The 6,887-nt window shown below is 39.2% G+C and overlaps 1 long non-coding RNA gene across 2 annotated transcripts; it reads left to right on the forward strand.

Moving 5' to 3' along the window:
* The first annotated feature begins 554 nt into the window (after positions 1–554).
* LOC110941274 lies at positions 555–3,049 on the forward strand. 2 transcript variants are annotated; one of them, XR_002593975.2, is made up of 3 exons: positions 555–781; positions 1,010–1,070; positions 2,893–3,049. It is a non-coding gene; the product is annotated as an uncharacterized LOC110941274 (long non-coding RNA). The 2 variants fall into 2 exon arrangements; XR_002593974.2 differs by lacking the exon at positions 2,893–3,049 and adding an exon at positions 2,105–2,398 and having other exon boundaries at positions 556–781.
* Positions 3,050–6,887: the final 3,838 nt, after the last annotated feature.

The following is a 6,887-nucleotide window of genomic DNA, read 5'->3' on the forward strand; positions in this document are numbered from 1 at the left end:
TCACTTTCCTTCGCTCTCTCATTCTATTACTATTCTAATACCCAATACCCGAATCTCTAAAACTCTGCTCCATAATTAGCGTGTTAACCCGGATCACTGGTACGATACTGTCACTCCCTGATTTCCCGGTGGGCCCGGAATTGGGGTTTATGTGTGACAAATTGATATAGATATTCACAATTAACACAACGGAAGTCTTGGGAGTATAAAATACTATTACAAATTACAGTTTGTCCAAATGTTCAAATAATATACAGACCGGAACTCTATAAAAGATCCACAGGCGGATCAAAATGACCAAAGATTACATAAACCAACTACTAGGCTTCATGCATGGAGTTGCAAATTCCACTTATGCATTTACCGGGCAGCTTCCAGCATATTTATGTACCTTGCAACCTGCGCTTAGTCTTTTGAAGATACGCCAGTTTACACTGGTAAATATAAACAACCGACACATCTCTATACTTATAAATTAAAATATGAGTACACTTGGCTGGATTTCAGCCCATCCTCTTATTTTCGACTCTATTTTATTCACCGACTCGCTGCCATGTGGCGTTTTTTACACGTGGCGAATTATGATCCAAAAGACAAGTTATTCTGTTAATCCCTCTCCACTGTTCTCCTTAATTATGCCGCCTCCTACTATGAAACCCTAAATTTTTGATTCACTATTGAGCATCCCTGCCCATCCTTATGAAAACCTTATCGCTGACGTGTATTTTCTTTCACCCACTATAAACAATTCCATCGCCAGAAGCTTCAACCATGATATCAGGTATGCACATCTTTAATGTTATGTTGTGATTATAAAATCTAACGATTTTGATTTTGTTTGGCAGTTTGGGCATCTTTATTTGTTATTTGTTCTTTATCTTCGATTACCTATCATTATAATAGGATTTAGGGCTTCCAATTTTATATGTTGTGATTATGAAATATGAAATTTGATGATTCAATTTTGTTTCTTTTGTTCTGTTTGTTCGATTACCAATCATTTTAATAGCATTTAGGGCTTTCCATTATGGCAGTGCATTTGGGGAACATCATAAAGTTGAAGACATAAGGTGCAATCTTTCTCTAATTTGATAATTTTATCTCAAATTAAATATGATTGCACACCATAAATGAAACCCTTGTATAGGATACACATTTGAATATACAGAGTGAGCCGACTAGGCCTGGATATAAATTGCATCTGTACTTATAAAATAGTCTTTTGTATATAGGAAATAACTTACTAGTGTTTTGTTAATGTCTTCACTTGGTGTTCTTCCACTTCCACTTTCATGATCATCGCTAGGTGGCCTAATTTCTGTGCAAAAATGTGTTGAACTTATCCACAAACCAGAAAAGAACACAGTCATTCTTTATATTAAATTGCAAAGGAAATGAAGTGCGCTGCATTGCCGTCGGTGATCCTAGAATGTGTCTGTTCGGGTCGATGAAGTTAATTTTTTCATTTGAGAGTTTGATGGAGAGATCTAAGCTATAGTGGCTTAGATCTTGCCACTGATCGTTGAATGTTTCTGTTGGAGGTCGATGAAGATGATTTGTCATCTGAGGCTTTGATATGGAGATCTGGCTTATTGTTGCTTAGACATGGCAGGCCATTCTCGGCATCCGTTGCGACCTTCGCACCCCTTCTGCGATTTTCTGTTTTTGATGGTTGATAAAGATAAGTCTCTCATCTGAGATGTTACTTTCGACATATGGGCCATTGTTGCCGGCTGCCGTTCCAGGCTGTCCTAAGTAGCGTTGGCTATAAATCATGTTCATATTGGTGCAGCTTTGAAATATATGTAGTGTTATATAAATCATGTTCACATTGTCCCCCGAACTTTTCGCTCAGTAGTATTGTATATGTAGTTTTCATTTAGAAAATTTTGGGTTACGCTTTCGACCCCCCGCTTCTATAGAAATTTTTGGGTACATACGTTTTCGACGAGCTTCGTCACTGCATGTTCAGTCTATGATGATGAGATCGTTCTCATCTGAGACTACGGTTTTGTTTTCTTTTTTACGTTTGCAAATTAATATATACGATTTTGATTATTATAATGATACGTTGGTTGGGGTTAATGTGGGTTTTGATGTATAGACGAAGAGGTTAAATCTGGTGGAGAAGATAGAATGTTGTGTTGGGAAGAAGAATCAGCAAAGAAAGGGTAAAAAATGCAATGTGGCAAGTATCAAGATTAGAGGTGGTGACTTTGATTGGTTATCGATCTGTAGTCCGGGTTTTTGATTTCTTATAGAAAGAAACTATTTCCTATTAATAAGTTTTATCATTCAAAGGAAAAAAATAGGTGGTACGTGCACTTTGAAAATTAGATATTGGAGCATTGTTTTCTTAATAATTTGTTTAATAATTTACCTGTTATATTTGTTATCTTTTTGTTCTATTTTTATCATATAATATATTAGCAATATCTATTTCTTACACTCAGTTGGGTCCTCTTTCCTTCATAATTAAAAGAATGCAAGGACATATAAAAGAATGTGTGGAGTATTTGAATTAACAAGAAAAAAATAGTTAAAACCCAGGGCATGATAGTTTGTTTACGTGACTTGAGGGTAATTGTTGAAAGAAACTCGAGTAACCTGGCGCAAGATGCATAGAACAAAGTAATTGCGGTTTCAAAAACTTGGGGAATATTAAAAAAACACCAACAATTTGATTCATTTAAATTAACATCATGAATAAAGTAATTCAAGGTAAAACTGTTTCCGAACTTCTAGGTATACCACCAGGTTTATAATTAGTTGGTGATTGTTGGTCTTTAGACTGTAGGCTATTATAGTAGATGGGGTTTACACCTATATAGTGTTTAATAAAAGTCTTAATTAAGGGTACACTTTTGTAATGGATGTGAATCTGTGATGTAGGCAATGAATTCACAAGTAGGGCAAGCAACGACTTCAATGTATGAAAATATGCAAAGGCGGCCTTTTATCATTGGTATGCATAATGTATTGCAGCAAGAACACGTCTTGATTACTTGTATAGTTTCGGCATGCTACTAAATTAAAATCATGTTGAGTATGATTTATATACCTTAAAGCACATGTGCATAGGAACTTCTTGTATAGTCTAATCTTTGAAAGGCTTAGTATTGTCATACATGTTATAAAAGATTTTGATCAACAATGAGGGCTTGTTGATGGTACAACTTCAAGGAAAAAAAATAGTTATGATTATTGAGTAACTTCATTTTTTCATTATTTAATGTAATAAATATTTTTTTATATTTCTTTTATTTTTAAACTTATTAATTATACAAATTAATTTTTTCATCCCGTGTAATACACGGGTAACTAACCTAGTTTTGAAAATATTTCAAAATCATTTTATGTAAACAATGGCACATGTATTTTCATAAATAACTTGAGATAAACTATTTCTCATGTTATCAGTTTTACATGCTTGTCAATACATATGGGGCCCGAAAACTATGCCGAGATCATGATTAACCAACATACCACTTTAATACCTTATTGGGTAATCCCGTATTGGGTTATAAAAATATTTTATTATAGCATTAGCATCTGTCAACTGTATGCCTACACCCCGTGCTTAGGTCGTAGCCATTTGCAATTAAATGAGCCGAGGATATATCCAGGACACGGTCACATTAACCCCCAATGTTTAAGTTATCAAGCAAAACAAATTAAAACGGATTATTTGGATTCCCGACACATAGGTCATTGATCCCATACCCGATCATGCGGTAATAATTTATCGTACCCCAAACTTGTATAGGGAAAATAGGTTAAGAGTATTTACCTGGCTTAAGTCTTACAATCCAAGACAATATATAAGCACAACCGATATAACAAAACATCTAGCAAGGTTTGCAATTTACTAGACGCCCTAGTCTAGAATGAATGGTATAATAAACAATTAGAATGTTAACGGGTCCTATTCAAGTCATAGACTTGGACCGGTTAACTAATATATAAAGAAAATGGTACGGTACGCTAGATTAAGCGGTGACCGGATAGTATGTAGTTTAAAGCCTCATAAGTACTAAGACTTGTATATTATGGGTAAAGAATAATACATTCTGAAAATTAAAAGAATTTGAAAAAGTTTGACCCAATTCGGTTAACTTAAATAAACTAAGTTACGTAAGTCAATCATACGCACATAGGCGGTATCGGGTAATCGGATTAGTCATTAACAAGTTCATTATTGTCACACCCCAACCGATGACAGAATCATCGGGGCATGGCACTGAGCGAAACAGATTGTTCAGAAGTTTCCATAACAACTATCTGTATAATCCAGTTAAAGATACGTCCCATACTGTATCCCGAATAAACAAATACATTATTACAGATAACATCCAAACAAGTAGTTCTGTTCTGACAACTCAGATTTAACCCAAATACTGTCGTGACCTAATGGCGTGGGCGGGAGTTTCGTTATGAAATCCATAGCTATACTCTCCCACTTCCATATAGGTATCGACGGTTGTTCGAGTAAGCCAGAAGGTCTTTGATGTTCAGCCTTGACTCTTGAGCAGGTTAAGCAACTTCCAACGTAAAGAGCAATATCCCGTTTCATGCCCGGCCACCAGTACTTATAGCGCAGGTCCTGGTACATCTTATCAGCGTCGGGATGAATAGAATATCGGGATTTGTGGGCTTCATTCATGATAATCTTTCGCAAATCGGTCCGCTTAGGGATCCAAATTCGGTCCAGATAGTAGAAAATACCATCTGATTTGCTTACTAACTGAGCTCCATCATGATAGATCCTCTCTTTCTTCAATGTACGCTCGTTAAAGCAAGCATGTTGAGCTTCGCGAATAAGGGCTTCGAGGTTATGCTGGGCTTGAACGTTTCGGATACTGAGCACATAACTCTTTCTGCTGAGCGCGTTGGCAACCACATTTGCCTTGCCTGGGTGGTAATGAATCTCACAGTCGTAATCGTTGAGGAGTTCTACCCATCGGCGTTGACGCATATTAAGTTCCCTCTGATTGAAGATATGTTGTAAACTCCTGTGATCAGTGTAGATTGTACACTTAGTGCCATACAGGTAGTGTCGCCAAATCTTCAATGCAAAGACAACCGTGCCTAGCTCGAGGTCATGGGTTGTATAGTTCTTCTCGTGGATCTTGAGCTGACGAGATGCATAAGCTATAACCTTGTCTCATTGCATGAGGACACAACCAAGACCAAGGTTGGAAGCATCAAAGTAGACAATGAAATCGTTGCTTCCGTCGGGCAGCGTAAGAATCGGTGCGTTGCACAGCATGTGCTTGAGGGTTTGAAAGGCAGACTCTTGTGCGGTTCCCCACACAAAAGGCTTGTCTTTATGAGTAAGAGCGGTAAGCGGCACAACGATTTTGGAGAATCCTTCTATAAATCGTCGATAATAGCCCGCTAGTCCGAGAAAAGAACGAACTTCAGACGGGTTCTTAGGCGTAATCCAACTTTTGACGGCTTCAATCTTCGCGGGATCGACGTGTATTCCCTGACTATTCACAATGTGACCCAGAAACTGAACCTCCTCTAACCAGAATTCACACTTGGAGAACTTGGCGTAGAGTTGGTTCCCCTGAAGTAACTCGAGAACGAAACGCAGATGTTGCGCGTGTTCGGTCTTCGATTTGGAATAGATCAAGATATCTTCAATGAACACGATGACGAATCGGTCTAAGAAGGGCTTACACACGCGATTCATCAGATCCATAAAGACCGCGGGTGCGTTAGTTAGACCAAAAGGCATGACAACGAATTCATAGTGGCCATATCGGGTCCGAAAAGCGGTTTTGGGGATGTCTTCCTCTTGAATCCGCAAGTGATGGTAGCCTGAACGCAGATCGATCTTCGAGAAACATTGGGCACCTTGCAGCTGATCAAATAGGTCGTCGATTCGAGGCAAAGGGTATCGGTTCTTAATGGTTAGCTTATTCAACTCCCGATAGTCGATGCACATCCGGAACGATCCATCCTTCTTTTTGACGAAAAGGACTAGCGCGCCCCAAGGAGAGGTGCTTGGGCGAATAAAGCCTTTTTCGAGTAGTTCTTGGAGTTGGTTTGAGAGTTCCCGCATTTCGGATGGAGCGAGTCGATAAGGAGCTTTGGCAACGGGGTTAGCTCCAGGAATCAGGTCAATACGAAAGTCGATATCACGACTTGGAGGTAGTCCAGGGAGATCGCCAGGGAACACCTGAGGAAACTCACGGACCACTGGAACATCTTTGACTTCGACTTTCTTTTTCTTTTCCTTCTCCGCTACTACAATGTTGGCCAAGAAGGCTCGGTATTCCTTGCGGAGATACTTGCTGGCTTGAACGCATGACATGAGCTTGAGACCTTTCGACGCAGTTTCACCGTACACACATAACAAATCACCATTCGCGAGCGAGAATCGAATCATCTTTTCAAAGCACACAATTTCAGCATGGTTTTCGCGAAGAAAGTCCATGCCTACTGTGACGTCGAAACTTCCGAGTTGCATCGGAATAAGGTCGATTGGAAAGATGTGATTGTTGAGCTCTAGAGTACAATCACGGAGAACAGAGTTAACGTAGACAGTTCTTCCAGTAGCGACTTTGACTTCGAATGACGAGGACAGATAAGAGCGCTTACGACTAAGGAGCTTCTCGAATTCAAACGACACAAAGCAGTTATCGGCTCCAGTATCAAACAAACATGATTCATAAATACCATTCACAAGGAACGTACCATTAACCACGTTGTTATCCGCCTGAGCCTGACGGGCATTGATGTTGAAGGTTTGGGTATGGGCTGCTTGCTGTTGTTGCTGAGGCTGCTGTTGTTGCTGCTGGGGCTGCTAGGGCTCTTGTTAACCACCCTGTTCGGGCACCTGTTTGCAAAGTGGTTAGGATCACCACATGCAAAGCAGA

Source organism: Helianthus annuus, chromosome 5 (assembly GCF_002127325.2).
Source record: "Helianthus annuus cultivar XRQ/B chromosome 5, HanXRQr2.0-SUNRISE, whole genome shotgun sequence".
NCBI classification, from domain to species: domain Eukaryota; kingdom Viridiplantae; phylum Streptophyta; class Magnoliopsida; order Asterales; family Asteraceae; genus Helianthus; species Helianthus annuus.